This window comes from Felis catus, chromosome A3 (genome assembly GCF_018350175.1).
Source record: "Felis catus isolate Fca126 chromosome A3, F.catus_Fca126_mat1.0, whole genome shotgun sequence".
NCBI classification, from domain to species: Eukaryota; Metazoa; Chordata; class Mammalia; order Carnivora; family Felidae; genus Felis; species Felis catus.
The window spans coordinates 114,685,545-114,704,300 of NC_058370.1; the positions used below are offsets into that span (position 1 = coordinate 114,685,545).

Genomic DNA, 18,756 nt, shown 5'->3' on the forward strand with positions numbered 1-18,756 from the left:
CAGTGTTTATAGCAACACTATCGACAATAGCCAAAGTATGGAAAAAGCCCAAATGTCCATTGATGGATGAATGGATAAAGAAGATGTGGTATATATATACAATGGAGTATTACTCGGCAATCAAAAAGAATGAAATCTTGTCATTTGCAATATGTGAATGGAACTAGAGGTATTATGCTAAGCAAAATTAGTCAGTCAGAGAAAGACAAGTATCCCATGACTTCACTTATATGAGGAATTTAAGATACAGAACAGATGAACATAAGGGAAGGGAAGCAAAAATAATATAAAAACAGGGAGGGGGACAAAATATTAGAGACTAATGTCAGTTTTCTTTTCTAACTAGCTTAGGTTTCCATTCTGTGTAGAGTCAGTTTCTGAAGAAAGCAATGATACGTATGTGAGTGTGTATGTTTGTCTATGTGTCCCTAAGCATAGGGAGGTAATGATGATTTATGAATAAGAGGACAGGAATTAAAAGAATGTATTACAGGCCCCAAAATGTATGGATTAGAGGGATTAGCCACAAATTTTGCCTGCTTCACAATTCTGACCAGGGTTGGCCCTTAGGATGAAGAACAGGCCTTTTCCCTAGCATCTGGGGAAGAGTCAAATTGAAGTCCCAATTTCATATGTGTAAATATTTAAAAGTTATAAATGAGGCCAATGAACTATCAAATAAGTTATGTTCTGCCTTCTAATTTGGCAAACATATAGTTAATTCTCATAACTTGTAAATTTTGTATTTTCAAATTTGCCTCCCTCTGAAATTTATTTGTAATCCCTAAATCAGTATTTGTAGCACTTTTTGTGGTCACTCACTACATGCACAGAGTAATGAAAAATATGTGTTGCCCAATATGCATGTTCCCAACTGAGGTCAAACAAGGCAACACTTTGCCTTTTTTTTTTTAATGTTTGTTTATTTTTGAGAGAGAGAGAGAGAGAGAGAGAGACAGAGAGAGAATGAGAGTGGGAGAGGGGCAGAGAGACAGGGAGACAGGATCTGAAGCTGGAAGCGCAAAGCCCAGTGCTGGGCTCAAACTCATGGACTGTGAGATCATGACCTGAGCCCAAGTCAGATGCTTAACCAACTGAGCCACCCAGGTGCCCCACTTCTTAAAAAAAATCAAGATATAATTGACATATAACATTATGTTTGTTTCAAGTACATAACATGATTTGATAGTTATATATATTGTAGGATAATCATCACAAGAAAATTTAATTAATTTCCATCTCCACATATAGTAACAACATTTTTTTCTTGTGATGAGAACTCTTAAGATGTATTTTATTAATATATCTTAATACTACTTAATATATAATACAGTAGTATTAACTATAGTTACCATGCTGTACTTTACATCCTTAGGTATTATATACTTCATAATTGGAAGTTACTTATCTTTTTCCCACCCCTACCTCCAGTCCAAACTTTTCTCTGTATCCATGAGTTCATTTAAAAAAGAAATACTACTACATGGGTCGCCTGGGTGGCTCAGTCGGTTAAGTGTCCGACTTCGGCTCAGGTCGTGATCTCACGGTCCGTGAGTTCGAGCCCTGCGTCGGGCTCTGTGCTGACAGCTCAGAGCCTGGAGCCTGTTTCAGATTCTGTGTCTCCCTCTCTCTGACTCTCCCCCATTCATGCTCTGCCTCTCTCTGTCTCAAAAATAAATAAACATTAAAAAAATACTACGCATATAAGTGAGACCATACAATATTTGCCTCTCTTTTATCTGGCTTATTTCACTTAGCCATAATGCCCTCAAGGTCCATCCATGTTGTCACAAATTGCAAGTTTTCCTTCTTTTTTTATGGCTGAATAATATTCCTATACATATATAAATAAAATTACCACATTTTGTTAGGTTGCATCCATATTTTGGCCATTGTAAATAATACTGCAATAAACATGAAGGTATATATGTCTTTTCAAGTGTTTTGTTTCCTTCAGATAAATACTCAGAAGTGGGATTGCTAGATCGTATAGTAGTTGTATTTTTAATTTCTTGAGGAGCCTCTATATGGTTTTCTATAGTGGCTACATCAGTTTACATTCTCAGCAACAGAGCCCAAGTGTTGCCTTTTCTCCACATCCTTGTCAACATTTGTTATTTCTTTATAAGAGCCATTCTAACAGACATGAGGTGATATCTCATTGTGTTTTTTTAAATTTATTTTTTATTTTTTTAATTTACATGAAGTTAGCATATAGTGCAACAATGATTCAGGAGTAGATTCCTTAATGCCCCTTACCCATTTAGCCCATCTCCCCTCCCACAACCCTCCAATAACCCTCTGTTCTCCATATTTAAGAGTCTCTTAGGTTTTTTCCCCGTCCCTGTTTTTATTATTTTTATTTCCCTTCCCTTATGTTCATCTGTTCTGTGTCTTAAAGTCCTGAGTGAGTGAAGTCATATGATACTTGTCTTTCTCTAACTTCACTTAGCATAATACCCTCTAGTTCCTCATTGTGCTTTTGATTTCTATTTCCCTAATGCTGTGTGACGAACCTATAGCCAACTGTATGTCTTCTTTGGAAAAATGTCTATTCAGATCCTCTGCTCATTTTTTGATTGGATTATTTGTGTGTGTATCTGTTTGTATGTTTTTTACTATTGAGTTGCATGATTTCTTTATATATTTTGGATATTAGCTCCTTATCAGATACATGATTTACAAATATTTTTTCCCACTTAGTAGGTTGTCTTTTCATTCTGTTGATACTTTCTTTGCTGTGTAGAGGCTTTTTAGTTTGATGTAGCTTGTTTATTTTTGCTATTGTTGCCTTTAATTTTTATTTCAAAACTGAAAAATCATCACCAAGACCAATGTCAAGGAGCTTGCTGCCTGTGTTTTCTTCTAGCGGTTTTGGGGTTTCAGGTCTTATATTCTGGTCTTTAATCCATTTTGAATTAATTTTTGTTTATGATGTAAGAGAATGGTCCAGTTTCATTCTTTTGCATGTGTCTGTCTGGTTTTTCCAACACTATTGAAGAGACTGTCCTTTTTCCACACTATATGCTTGGGTCCTTTGTCATAAATTTATTGATTGCATATATGTGGGTTTATTTCTGTATTCTGTATTCTGTTTCACTGATCTATATGTCTGTTTTTATGCCAATGCTATACTGTTTTGATTACTGTAGCTTTGTAATATAGTTTTAAATCAGGAAGTGTAATGCCTCTAGCTTTATTCTTCTTTCTCAAAATTTCCATAACAGTTTGGGGTCTTTTGTGGTGCCATATAAATTTTAGGATTGTTTGTTCTAGTTCTGTAAAAAAATGCCGTTGGAATTTTTCTTTTTTTCCCAAGTTTTTATTTAACTAATATACAGTGTAGTATCTGTTTCAGGTGTAGAATTTAGCGATTCAGCACTTAGAACACCTGTTGCTCATCACAAGTGCCCTCCCTAATCCCCATCATCTGTTTAACTTATCCTCTCTAAGTAACCATCAATTTGTTCTCTATAGTTAGGAGTCTATTTCTTGGTTTTCTTCTCTTTTTCTTCCCCCATGTTCATTTGTTTTGTTTCTTTGTTTTTTTAGTTTTTTTTCAATGTTTATTTATTTTTGGGACAGAGAGAGACAGAGCATGAACGGGGGAGGGGCAGAGAGAGAGGGAGACACAGAATCGGAAACAGGCTCCAGGCTCCGAGCCATCAGCCCAGAGCCCAATGCGGGGCTCAAACTCACGGACCACAAGATCGTGACCTGGCTGAAGTTGGACGCTTAACTGACTGCGCCACCCAGGCGCCCCCATTTGTTTTGTTTCTTAAATTCCACATATGACTGAAATCATATGGTATTTGTCTTTCTCTGACTGACTTATTTCACTTAGCATAATACTCATCTGTACACACACACACACACACACACACACACACACACACACAGATGTTACCTCATGTAGCCAGAATGGATAAAATCAATAACACAGGAAATGATAGGTGTTGGTGAGGATGCAGAGAAAGGGGAACCCTCTTACACTGCTGACTGGAATGCAAACTGGTGCAGCCACTCTGGAAAACAGTATGTGAGGTTCCTCAGAAGTTAAATAGAGGTGCCTGGGTGGCTTAATCAGTTGAGTATCTGACTGTTGATTTTGGCTCAGGGCATGATCTTGCAGTTCATGAGTTTGAGCCCTGCATTTGGCTCTGTGCTGGCAGGGCAGAACCTGCTTGGGATTCCCTCTCTCTCTCTGTCCCTCCCCTGCTTGTGCACACTCTCTCAAAATAAATAAATAAACTTTAAAAAGTTAAAAATAGAACTACTCTATGATCCAGCAATTGCACTACTAGGTATTTACCCAGAGGGTATAAAAATAATAATTTGAAGGGATACATGCACCCTGATGTTTATAGAAGCCATTGGAATTTTGACAAGGATTACACTGAATCTGTAGATTGCTTTGTGTGGTATGGGCATTTTAAGTATATATATATATATATATATATATATATATATATATATATATATATATATTTATAGGCACAGAAGTAGACCTTTATGGAAACTTAATATGTTAGAGTGATGCTGCACATTAGTGGGAACAGGATAGACCATTAACTATATATTGCTGGAATAATTAGCTCCTTAAATGGGAAAAAATGAAATGGGATCTCTACTTCATATCCTATACAAAATCAAATTCAGGTAGAGTAAAACCTTAATAAAATCAGCTAACACTTCTGTAGTACTTTTTATATACTTGACCTTGTTCTAGCACTTTACACACATTTATTCGTTTCATCATTGCATTTATCTTTAATTATAGGGGCTATTATTATCACCATTTTTTCTTTTAAAAAAATTAATTAATTAATTAATTAATTAAAATTTTTGTTTACATCCAAGTTAGCATATAGTGCAACAGTGATTTAGGAGTAGATTCCTTAATGCCCTTTACCAATTTCGCCCATCCCCCTCCCACAACCCCTCCAGCAACCTTCTGTTTGTTCTCTGTATTTAAGAGTCTCTTATGTTTTGTCCCTCTCCCTGTTTTTATATTATTTTTGTTTCCCTTCCCTTATGTTCATCTGTTTTTTTAATCTTAACGTCCTCATATGAGTGAAGTCATAGGATGTTTGTCTTTCTCTGACTAATTTCCCTTAGCATAATATCCTCTAGTTCCATCCACATGGTTGCAAATGGCAAGATTTCATTCTTTTTGATTGCCTAGTAATACTCCATTGTGTATATACATATACCACATCTTCTTTATCCATTCATCTATCGATAGACATTTGGGCCCTTTCCATACTTTGGCTATTGTCAACAGTGTTGCTATAAACATTGGGGTGCATGTGCCCCTTCGAAGCAGCACACCTGTATCCCTTGGATAAATACCTGGTAGTGCAATCGCTGGGTCATAGGGTAGTTCTATTTTTAATTTTTTGAGGAACCTCCACACTGTTTTCCAGATGGCTGTACCAATTTGCATTCCCACCAACAGCGCAAGAGGGTTCCCGTTTCTCCACATCTGCGCCAGCGTCTGTTGTTTCATGAATTGTTAATTTTAGCACTCTGACTGATGTGAGGTGTTATCTCAGTGTGGTTTTGATTTGTATTTCCTTGATGATGAGTGATGTTGAGCATCTTTTCATGTGTCTTTTGGCCATCTGGATGTCTTCTTTGGAAAAGTGTCTCTTCATGTCTTCTGCCCATTTCTTCACTGGATTATTTGGTTTTTGGGTGTTGAATTTGATAAGTTCTTTATAGATTTTGGATACTAACCCTTTATCTGATATGACATTTGCAAATATCTTTTTCCGTTCCGTTGGTTGCCTTTTAGTTTTGTTGATTGTTTCCTTTGCAGTGCAGAAGGTTTTTATATTCATGAGGTCCCAATAGTTCATTTTTTGCTTTTAATTCCCTTAGCTTTGGTGATGTGTTGAGCAAGAAATTGCTGTGGCTGAGGTCAAAGAGATTGTTGCCTGTTTTCTCATGTAGGGTTTTGATGGTTTCCTGTCTCACATTTAGGTCTTTCATCCATTTGAATTTATTTTTGTATATGGTGTAAGAAAGTGGTCTAGTTTCACTCTTCTGCATGTTGCTGTCCAGTTCTCCCAGCTAAAGAGACTGTCTTTTTTCTGTTGGATATTCTTTCCTACTTTGTCAAAGATTAGTTGGTCATTCATTTATGGGTCAAATTCTGGGCTCTCTATTCTATTCCATTCCATTGGTCTACGTGTCTGTTTTTGTACCAATACCATACTGTCTTGATGATTACAGCTTTGTAGTAGAAGCTAAAGTCTGGGATTGTGATGCCTCCTACTTTGGTTTTCTTCTTCAACATTACTTTGGCTATTTGGGGTCTTTTGTGGTTCCATACAAATTTTAGGATTGCTTGTTCTAGCTTTGAGAAGAATTCCAGTGCAATTTTGATTGGGATTACATTGAATGTGTAGATTACTTTGGGTAGTACTGACATTTTAACAATATTTATTCTTCCAATCCATGAACATGGAATGTTTTTCCATTTCTTTGTGTCTTAAATTTCTTCCATAACTTTTCTATAGTTTTCAGCATACAGATCTTTTATGTCTTTGGTTAGGTTAGGCTTATTCCTAGGTATTTTATGCTTCTTGGTGCAATTGTAAATGGGATTGATTTCTTGATTTCTCTTTCTGTTGCTTCATTATTTGTATATAGAAATGCAACCGATTTCTGTACATTGATTTTGTATCCTGCCACTTTGCTGAATTCATGTATCAGTTCTATCAGTCTTTCAGGTTTTCCATGTAGAGTATCATGTTGTCTGCAAAAAGTGAAAGTTTGACTTCATCTTTGCCAATTTTGATGGCTTTTATTTCCTTTGTTGTCTGATTGATGAAGCTAGCACTTCCAACACTATGTTAAACAACAGTGGTGACAGTGGGCATCCCTGTCGTGTTCTTGATCTCAGGGGGAAAGCTCTCAGTTTTTCCCCAATGAGGATGATATTAATTATGGGCTTTTCATATATGGCTTTTATGATGCTTAGGTATGTTCCTTCTATCCCAACTTTCTGGAGGGTTTTTATTAAGAAAGGATGCTGTATTTTGTCAAATGCTTTTTCTGCATCTATTGACAGGATCATTTGGCTCTCATCCTTTCTTTTATTAATGTGATGTGTTACATTGATTGATTTGCAAATATTGAACCATCCCTGCAGCCCAGGAATGAATCCCACTTGATCATGGTGAATAATTCTTTTTATATGCTGTTGAATTTGATTTGCTAGTATCTTATTGAGAATTTTTGCATCCATATTCATCAGGGATCTTGGCCTGTAATTCTCCTTTTTTGTGGGTTTGGGAATCAAGGTAATGATGGCTTCATAGAATGAGTCTGGAAGTTTTCCTTCCATTTATATTTTTTGAAACAGCTTGAGAAGGATAGGTATTATCTCTGCTTTAAATGTCTGGTAGAATTCCCCAGGGAAGCCACGTAGTCCAAGACTCTTATTTGTTGGGATAATTTTGATAACTGACTCCATTTCTTCACTAGTTAGGGGTCTGTTCAAATTTTCTATTTCTTCATGTTTGAGTTTTGGAAGTGTGTGGGTGTCTAGGAATTTATCCATTTCTTCCAAGTTGTTCAGTTTGTTGGCATATAATTTTTCATAGTATTTTCTTATAATTGTTTGTATTTCTGAGGGGTTAGTTGTGATAAGTCCATTTTCATTCATGGTTTTATCTATTTGGGTCCTCCCTCTTTTCTTTTTGAGAAGCCTGGCTAGTGATTTATCAATTTTGTTTATTTTTTCAAAAAACAAGCTCTTAGTTTCATTGATCTGTTATACTGTTTTTATTTTTGTTTTTGTTTTTGTTTTGGATTCTATATTGTTTATTTCTCTCTGATCTTTATTATTTCTCTTCTCCTGCTGGCCTTGCAGTTTCTTTTCTGTTCTGTTGCTAGTTCCCTTAGGTGTGCTGTTAGATTTTGTATTTGGGAATTTTCTTGTTTCTTGAGATAGGCCTGGATTGCATTGTATTTTCCTCATAGGACTGCCTTTGCTGCATCCCAAAGGGTTTGGACTGTCATGTTTTCATTTGCATGTGTTTCCATATATTTTTAAATTTCTTCTTTAATTGCCTGGTTGATCCATTCATTCTTGAGTAGGATATTCTTTAACCTCCATGCATTTGGAGGTTTTCCAGACTTTTTCCTGTGGTCAATTTCAAGTTTCACAGCATTGTGATCTGAAAATGTGCATGGTATGATCTCAATTCTTTTGCGTTTATTGAGTGTTGCTTTGTGACCCAGTATGTGATCTATCTTGGAGAATGTTCCATGTGTACTCTACAAGAATGTGTATTCTGCTGCTTTTGGATGAAAAGTTCTGAATGTATCTGTCAAGTCCATCTGGTCCAGTGTATCATTCAGAGCCATTGTTTCTTTATTGATTTTCTGCCTGGATGATCTGTCCATTGCTGTTAAGTGGAGCATTAAAGTCCCCTGCAATTACCACATTCTTATCAATAAGATTGCTTATGTTTGTGATTAATTATTTTATATATTTGGGTGCCTCTGAATTGGGTGCATAAATATTTATAATTGGTAGCTCTTCTTGATGGATAGACCCCATAATTATGATATAATGCCCTTCTTCATCTCTCTTACAGCCTTTAGTTTGAAATCTAGTTTGTCTGATGTAAGTATGGGTACTCCAGCTTTCTTTTCACTTCCAGTAGCATGATAGATGGTTCTCCATCCCCTCACTTTCAATCTGAAGGTGTCCTTAGGTCTAAAATGGGTCTCTTATAGACAGCAAATAGATGGGTCTTATTTTTTTTTTTTATCCATTCTGATACCATATATCTTTTGATTGGAGCATTTAGTCCATTTACATTCAGTGTTATTATTGAAAGGTATGGATTTATTGTCATTGTGTTATTTGTAGTTTTCATGCTTCTAGTGATGTCTTTGGTCTTTTGTGGTCTTTGCAACATTCCACTCACAGAGTCTCCCTTAGGATCTCTTGTAGGACTGGTTTCGTGGTGATGAATTCCTTCAGTTTTTGTTTGTTTGGGAAAACCTTTATCTCTCCTTCTATTCTGAATGACAGGCTTGCAGGATAAAGGATTCTCGGCTGCATATTTTTTCTGTTCATCACATTGAAGATTTCCTGCCATTCCTTTCTGGCCTGCCAAGTTTCAGTAGATCGGTCTGCTACTACCCTTATGTGTCTACCCTTGTAGATTAAGGCCTGTTTGTCGCTAGCTGCTTTCAGAACTCTCTCTTTATCTTTGTATTTTGCCAGTTTTACTATTATATGTCATGCAGAAGATTGATTCCTGTTCCATCTGAAGGGAGTTCTCTGTGCCTCCTGGATTTCAATGTCTGTTTCCTTTCCCTTCAGCCCCACCCCCCTTACTTCTGGAACTCCTATGATACAAATATTATTATGTTTCATTGAATCACTTAGTTCTCTAATTCTCCCCTTGTGGTCTAGAATTTTTTTTATCTCTTTTTCTCAGCTTCATCTTTTCCCATAATTTAATCTTCTATTTCACTCATTCTCCTCTCTGCCCCTTCAATCTTTGCTGTCACCACCTCTAGCTTATTTTTCACCTCATTTACAGCATTTTTAATTTATCATGACTGTTTTTTAGTTCCTTGATCTCTGCAGCAATATATTCTCTGCTCTCTTCTGTGCCTTTATCAAGCTCAGCTGTTAATCTTATGATCATTATTCTAAATCGTTGCTCATTTCTATTGTTTATATCTGTTTTGATCAATTCTTTAGCTGTCATTTCTTCCTGGAATTTCTTTTGAGGACAATTCTTCTGTTTCATCATTTTGACTAGTTTTCTGTCCCTTATGTGATTTAAAAGCTTGTTATATGTCCTGTACCTGTGAGAACTACTATATTAAAGAGGGGTTATACACTGTCTAGGGCCTTGCCCTTCAAGAGGTGTTTTTTGGAGTGTCTTATTTACTCTCTGTTTTTGTGACTTTGGTTACATTATCTCCCTACTTGTAGCGATGTTCTGGACCCTCCACCAGGTGTACTTTGATTTGTTTGTCAAAGTAGCCCTGGAAAAACAAACAAACAAAAATAAACAAAGAAAAATTAAGAAAAACCAAACAAACAAACAAACAAGAAACCAAAAACAACAGCAAAAACAACAACAACAACAAACTGGGTGGGGGTGGTGTTGGTGGAAAAGGCCTTATTCCATATAAAGAGATAAATGACAGGGGTGGGGAAAAAGAAAAGAAAATTGACCAGAGAAACTATATGGTTTAATCCAGAGAGAGAGAGAAAAATAAAGAAGGAGTTATAGTACAGGTATAAAGAGAATAGATTAGATATGTCTGCTTAAACAAACCAACAACCAGAAAAACCAGACTAAAGGAGGGAAGAAATAAGAAGGAGAAAAAGAAGAAAAGAAAATATATATGTAGTAAGAATTGTCCAAGACTTAAATTAGAAGATGCAAAGCTGCTGGGTGCCTTGGGACTGGTAGCAGCACTGGTCTGGAGGCTCGGCTATCTGGTTTGTCAGCATCAATCCCACTCCCGTAGATATGTAGTTACCAGGCACGAAGGGGTGTAGTTTGGTGTAGGCGGGTCCCACCTCCACTGTGGGCCCACTGTCCCTTCCCTGAAGCCCCACCTTGCTGGTGATGGGGAGAAAAATGGTGACACCCCAGTCTCTCCTCCCTGGACTGGGTGTCCCAAACCACTCTGTTCAGGCAGTTCTCACAGTGCTGTGCAGGCTCCAGCAGGCTGTTTTTGTTTTTTGCTCCACAGTATCCCATGCCTCCCTGGGGCTTGTCTGGGATTCAAACCCAGATGTCCCAAAGAGTCCCACTCTGCACGCCCGGGGTTCCAGGGACATGCCACTTCACCCCACCTATGGAAGACCTCCTCCCAGTGCTGCGTGGGTGCAAATGAGGAGGTTTGTCCCTTTCTGCTGACTCCCCTGTCTCCCTGGCACTCGACTGGGATTTAAACCTGATGTCTTAAAGAGTCCCACTCCGTGCGCCCTGGTTCCAGGGAAGTGCCGCTCTGTGCCACTGATAAATGGTCTCTGGCTGGTGGGTGCAGGCAGGGTCCTTTGTTCTTCGAATGCTTATATACCATCTTTCCACAGCACTCAAGGGAGGGGATTGCTTTCTCCCTCTGTGGACTGTGCCTCTGAACTAGTTCCTGAGCCCAGGGCTGGCTCCCATCCTCCCCAGGTGAATGAACTGGGCAGCCAGCCCCAGTCTGGAGGAAGCCCTGTAGTTAGAGTTTGGATCTTTCTCTCTCTCTCTCTCTCTCTCCCAGTCCGTGGTTTTTCTCTTGTCCAGATATAGTCCTATGTTTCCGCAGCCTCTCTCTCTCTTCTCTTTGTCTCTCTGCAGAAGGGGATCCCTGCTCTCCATTCCTCTGTCACCCATTTCTCTCTCCCATTTCGCCTTCACATACCTATGGCCCACCAGGTTGTCCCCATGGGTCACTGGAGATGTCTCCATCACTCTGAAGTCTGGACTCTTGGAACAGAAAGTTCTTTGGCCTCAACACTGTTGTGTTTGAGGGATGAGGAAAGTTCAGGTCCCCCTACTTCTCCACCATGTTGGATCTCCCTTTTACTCATTTTTTAATGCCTTTACTATGCTGGTGCATTTGACATGTGCTAAATTTACATTATGGGCAATTCAACCATCCTCACATATCAGCTTCCCAATGAAGAATCCTCATATATTGCTGAGGAGGGGGTGTAGATTGTTAAAAACCTGTAAGGAGGGCAATTTGATACCATTAGCAAAATAAAAAAGGCATACACATTTTGGCCCAATTCTACTTCTAGGAATTCATCCTACAAACACACTTATACTTGTGTAAGGTAATGTGCACACATGAATACCCCATGTTATTTGTAATAGCAAAATGGCACAAAGTCTTCATGTATGTAAAAAGTTAGGCACATCCATAGAATAAACTCTTAGCATTTGTGAGAAAGAATGAAGTAATTCTGGAGTGACATCAGCAAGATGGCCAAGTGAGACATCCCTTACTAGCATTTTCCCTTAACGGTGATAATTTGGCATCCATCCATGGACAGGAGTGCCTTTGTGGGAGCTTTGGGATCCAGTGCAGAGATTGAAAAACCCCAGGGTGGTCTAAGGCTGAGGAGAGCCATTTTGAGAAGGTAGGCTCACATCCAGGTGGCTGATTTGGCAGCCGTGGTCCTGGCTACAGATTGAAAACAGCTGTATACCCCTGAGAGCTCAGCTTCAGCCACATTTGGCTTTGGTCCTGTCCCCAGCACCATGCACCTAGGGACCTGGGAGGAGTCATGCCCACCTGTGCATAGATAATACATATACAGGCATTGGTCCCAGCTGTGGACCCTGAAGTGGCATATGAACCAGCTCCAGTCCCTGTTGGCCATGGTCTAGGAAACATTGGAAATATAAACCTGCCAAACTTGGTCAGACTGTAGATTCTGAAAGGGCCCTATACTTGACTATAGGCCCTCCTAGCCACAGTCCATGAGCAGTCCTGGTGGCATGGGGACCTGGTGGGAGACTTGAGTCTGTACCTCATGAGACCCTGAAACATCTCTATACATGGCTCCAACCACTTCAACCACTTCAGCCATGATGAGGGAGCAGTCCAGCCTTCCCAGGGACCTAGTGGGAGACACACTTATCCAGAGCCAGGTCTGAAGACCTCAGTCTTAACTATGAAATCTGAAACATCTGTAGGACTTTATTACAACCCCTCTCAGCCATGGTTCAGGGCCACTGCTTCTCACCCAGGGGCCCTTCCATTGACAAGGCAGGAGCTCTTCTAGGGACCTGGTTGGAACCACACTTGTCTACACAGCTGATAATAGGCCCACTGTCTCCAGATCCAACTGTGGACCTTTGTCCCAGCACCAGCCTACTGAACAAGGTACTGGAAACAGTATCATCCACCCAGGGACAGACAGGATCCATGCATCCCCAATGCCCTGGTAATGATCCCATCACCCATGCAGATTCAGTGACAGCCTCAAAACTTGCTCCATCCCAGCATGACTGTGATTCTGGAGGTAATCTTATCAGCCTAGGGAATAGAAAGGAGACAGTCAATACCTGTTGAAACCAGTCTGTAAAAACTGGAAGAGATGTTTGCTCATGATCATGAAATTTGAGATGTTTGCTCATGGAAATGTTTGCTCATGATCATGAAGAATCAGACAAATATGACACCACCAAAAGAAATGAATGAAACTCCAATAACTGACCCCAAAGAAGTGGACATCTATGACTTGCCTAACAAATAGTTAAAAATAAAAATCTTTGAGAAACTCAGTGAAATGCAAGAGAGAAGATAGACAACTAAATGAAATTAGGAAAACAACGCATGGACAAAATTAGAGAGTTGAAGAAGAAGTAGAAACCATAAGAAAGAACCAAATGGAAATCCTGGAGCTGAGGAATACAATGATAGAACTGAAAAATTTAATGGAGTGTTTCAACAACAGATGTAATCATGGAGAAGAAAGAATCAGCAAGCTCAAAGGCAGATCATTTGGAAGTAGCCACTTAGAGGAACAAAAAGAAAAAGGAATAAAAAAGAATGAAGAAAGCCTATGTTAATTATGGGACATTATCAAGCAAATTAACATTTGCATCATGAGAATCTCAGTAGAAGATAAATCATAAACCTTAGAAGAGCTATCCAGGTACAGGAAGTTCAAAGGAACCTGAGCAAGAACAACCCAAAGATGATTACTCTGAGACACATGATAATAAAAATGTTAAAAGTAAAGGGGAATTTTAAAAAATCAAGAGGAAAATGACTCCTCACATACAAGGGTACCCCTATAAGGCTCTCTGTGGATTTCTCTGCAGAAACCTTGCAGGCCATGAGGGAATGGGATGATATATTCAGAGTGCTGAAAGTAAAAAAAAACCCTGCCAGTCAAGAATACTATACCTGGTAAAACTGTCCTTCACAAATGACAGAGGAATAAAGATATTTCCCAAGAAACAAAAGATAAGGTAGTCCATTGCCATTAGACCTGCTTTATAAGGAATGATAAAAGGAGTTCTTCAAGTTGAACAAAAGGACAATCATTAACAACATGAAACATATGAAAATGTAAAACGCACTGATAAATGTAAATATATAGTCAAATTCAGAATACCCTACTACTGTAATGGTGTGTGAATCTCTTTTATTTCTAATATATTTGTTTTTATATTAGAATATATAAACAACCATTTTGGTTGTTTTTACATCCGAACTTTATGTATTCATTTAAAAAGAATGACAGTATCCAATGGACAGTATCCATGTCCCTCTAATGTATTTGTTTTTTTATATATACTATATTATAGTATGAAAAGTAACTGTAGCTACAATAACTTGTGAATGGATGCACAATATAAAAAGATATAAGTGTGACATCAATAGCATCAAGTGTGGGAGGAGGAGAAGTAACAGCATAGAGTTTTTGTATGTGATTGAAGAAAAAATGTTATCAGCCTAAAATATACTGTTATATCTGTAAGATGTTTATGTAAGCCTGTATCCAAGCTCAGTAATTTTTTTTCTTAGAATCCGGTCTAGTAATAAGCCTATTGAAACAATTCTTCATTTCTGTTTTCATGTGTTTTATTTGTAGCATTCCATTTAACTTCTTGTACTTCCCATCACTCTTCTAAAAATTTTCTATTCATTCACATTGTTCACCTTTTCCACTATACACTTTGGCATGTTAATTAGTTATATTAAATTTTCTGCCTGGTAGGTCCAATATCTGAGTCATCTCGGAATCTGTCTCTGTTGATTGCACTATCTCTTGTCATGGGTTGTTTATTTCTTGTTTTTTTGCATCTCATACATTTTGGTTGAATGTTTGACAATGTAGAACACTAGAACTGAGGTAAATAATATTTATGCCTGAAAATGAGAAGAATATTTTCTTCTGCTTGGCTGTTCATGTTTGTGAGTGGAGTCAGTCTATTCAGAAAATGAGGTTTGACCATTATTGCTGCTATGGCTGTCTTTAGTGCATTACTGTTTCAAATCCCTCTGTGTTATCCTGTGTGTTGGGTGAAGGCTAGGATGTGAGGAAGTTTATACCAATGTTTCTGGTCCAGTCTCAGCTTTTAGCCTTTCCTGTATATGCCTACACCACAGAGGGTAACTCTTTATACACTCCTGCCTTTTCCCCATTGGTAGACTGCTATTGCTTATTAGATTGGTGTTGGGCCACTGTTGTTTTCTGTTGTCCTGCCCCAAAACCAGTCTAGTGTATATAAGTTTCACCAGTAAGGTTTTTAAATTGACTTGAAATTGAGCAAGTGACATCACACAATTAATAACTTTATGAGTTTAAAATATAAAGTATAATTTGAGACTAATATTATCAAATATTAATAAATCTTTGCTGTGTGTCAAACCCAGTTCCCAGTACTTTACATACATTAATTCATTTAATTATTAAAGTGATATTTTAAGCATAAGGTAGTTTTCTAACTGCAAGTGAATTTACTTGAAATTATTTGCTTTGAATTTGTCAAGGACAGACTTAGCTTACACAACAACTGTTCAATTAAGGCCCTTGGAACATGCTATTGAAAACATAGACCACGTTTTAGATGATCTTTTGTATATATTTTCATGATGAAGCACGCTAAATAAATGCTAAGAAGTAATATTTCAACATTATGATTTTAGGCAAAGACTCATCAGTTTACCCGACAGAACAATTTCTAATCAGGAAGTAGTGGAAGAGATTTGAATTGCTCAACATCTTTGGATGAGCCCCAGACAGTGTGTGTTTTGTGTATATGCTAAGCAAGCAGGGTGAAGAAGCAGTGCGGTTTTTCCGTCTCATATATGTGCACATGATTCCATGTATTTCAAGATGTTCTTTTACTTAGCTTTATTTTGTTCAATTTGTGTTTTTCTTTCCATTGAGCACATTTTGAATGTAAGATAACCACAAAGCGACAAAAGGTTGAAATACAAACAAAATGGTACAGAATGAAAAATGTGCTTGCTAGAGAATTACTCTGTTGTAGCCTTCTACATCAATTACCACTTCTTATCAGGTTTTCTTTGCCTTCTTTAGCGAGTACAGTAAACCTTGTCTAAATTACAGTTTACATCCGAACTTCACTTATTCATTTAAAAATTTCTATGTATTATGTATATGAAGTTACTTCAATGTTCAGTTGACTTTTTTGTGTGAATCTTGGCTTGGAGTTCATCTTGACTTTTCTCATTAAGATTAATGGAATTCTTACCCATGTCAAATCGCTTAACTTAGCACATTTTTCAGGAATGAATTAAAGTTGTTAAGTGACAGAGGTTCTGATATTTTGTTTATAACAATTTTTAGCTACTATATTACAATAATAATGGGAACTAAGATGTGAACTCTTCCCCTACACTGAAAGTACAGTAAGAATTTAGTATTGCACATGGGAAAAATGAGCAATTATAGTTCATATGTGTCAGTTGCTCAAGTGTAAAACTGTGAAGTATACATTAAAATAGATATTGAAAACCAGTTATCTATTACTTTTGGTTGTTAGTGTTCAGTGTTGTTTATTGGTAGTCAGTATCCATGTCCCTCCCCCCTAAGATCTGCTTGTATTATAAGGAGTAGTCTGACTAACACTCCCTGGCAATTAGGTTTCTAGATGTGATTTAGCTCCTGGTAATGAGATGTACTCCAACGAGGCTTAGAATGTCAAAGGGAGGTGAAGGCCAGCCTACTTGTCCTGGTGATCGTTTTGGGGGTGTTGTGCAGAAATGAGTCTTTACAGCTGCCAGAACCCACTTTCCAGTGTGTGTTCAACTTCATGGGCCACACTAAGATGCTGACCTCTGTGTGTCACTTGTATGAAGTCAATGGTGAGGTGAATTTGAAGCCCATCAGTGTCTTGACTTTAGCTACTGCAGCCCCTTCCAACAATTCTGTAATTTTCTGCAAGGTGGGCCTTTCTGCTTGAAGTAGTTTGAGTACTATTAGTTTTCGCACTAAATTGTGACTAACTCCCAGCCCTGTGTATGTGTGCACACACATTCACATAACCATGTGAATTTTAGGTTTAATGGGATTATCATTGGATGCCTCCGGGCCATAGGATGGGCACAAAATTACCCCATTCAAAGTAGCCGGTTCCTCTCCAGGCATATGACATAAGCAGAGATAGAATTCTCTAAAGGGAATGATTTCTTCAAGAGGAATCTACTTAGATTCTAAGAACTAAGGCCTGACTGAATCTGGAGCTGCTAGAATACCCTTCCTGAAAATGAAGCAGAAGAAATCAGAGTTAATTGATGATGAGTAGGAGGGTCTAGTGACAAAGTTTGGACCCCTGGATCCAGTCTTGCCTTGTAGCCACTTCTTGAATTCTCTACTTATGAATACATGCACACAAAGTTTTGTTTTGTTTTGTTTTGTTTGGGTTAAGATCATTTGAGTTAGGTTTCTGCCATACGCCTTTTTAAAATTTTTATTTTTTTGAGATAGAGAAAGAGTGAGAGAGTGTGAGCATGATGGGGAGAGGGGCAGAGGGAGAAAGAGAAAATCTTAAGCAAGCTCCACGCTTGGCATGAAGCCCGATGTGGGGCTTGATCCCACTGGGATCATGACCTGAGCTGAAACCAAGAGTTAGATGCTCAACCAACTGAGCCACCTAGGCACCCCTCTGTCATTTTATATCTTAAAAACTATTGCTCATGATAGTATTATTATACCCATTTTACTGATGTAGAAAATCAGTGTCAGAGAGTTTAATCTGATGCTAAAGGTTATACAACTATTAACAGTAGAGAAAAGAGCCAACATTTGGACTTCAAGCCTTATTATCTTAAATGTTATGTAAACCCTCAAGGAGCTTACATTATTTTTTTTTTAATTTTTTTAAATGTTTATTTATTTTTGAGAAGAGAGAGGGCATGATCAGGGGAGGAGAGAGAAAGAGAGAGACACGGAATCTGAAACAGGCTCCAGTCTCTGAGCTGTCAGCACAGAGCCTGACGTGGGGCTCAAACTCATGGACCGCGAGATCATGACCTGAGCTGAAGTCAGACGCTTAACTGACTGAGCCACCCAGGAGCCCCAAGGAGCTTATGTTCTTCAGGGGATACTACCATGTAAACAGAAACTTGTAAAAACTCTTTTGCATGTTGCTGTCCAGTTTTTCCAACACCATTTGTTGAAGAGACTGCCTTTTTTCCCACTGGATATTCTTTCCTGCTTTGTCGAAGATTAGTTGACCATATAGTTGTGGGTTCATTTCTGGGTTTTCTATTCTGTTGATCTATGGATGTTTTTGTGCCTTTACCGTATTGTTTTGATCTCTATGGCTTTGTACTATAACTTGAAGTCTGGAACTGTAATGTCTTCTGCTTTGCTTTTCGTTTTCAAGATTGCTCTGGCTATTTGGGGTCTTTTGTGGTTCCATACAAATTTTAGGATAGTTTGTTCTAGCTCTGTGAAAAATGCTGGTGGTATTTTGATAAGGATTGCATTAGATGTGTAGATTGCTTTGAAAAAAAAACTGGATCACTCTTACACTATACACAAAAATACATTCAAAATGGATGAAAGACCTAAATGTGAGATAGGAAACCATCAAAATCCTAGAAGAGAACACAGGCAGTAACTTTTTTGATATCCTATAGCACCTTCTTACTAGATATATCTCCTGAGGTAAGGGAAACAAAAGCAAAAATTTAAACTATTGGAACTGTATCAGTATAAAAAGCTTCTGGACAGCAAAGGAAACAATCAACAAAATTAAAGGCAGCCTATGGAAT

At 38.0% G+C, this 18,756-nt stretch overlaps 1 long non-coding RNA gene across 1 annotated transcript in view; it reads left to right on the plus strand.

Annotated features, from left to right (window-relative positions):
- Positions 1-17,533, plus strand: part of LOC123384562 — a 74,107-nt gene extending 56,574 nt beyond the window's left edge. Inside the window, exon 4 of the long non-coding RNA XR_006595842.1 lies at positions 15,658-17,533. This is a non-coding gene — a long non-coding RNA (uncharacterized LOC123384562). The remainder of the gene's footprint in view (positions 1-15,657) is intronic.
- Positions 17,534-18,756: the final 1,223 nt, after the last annotated feature.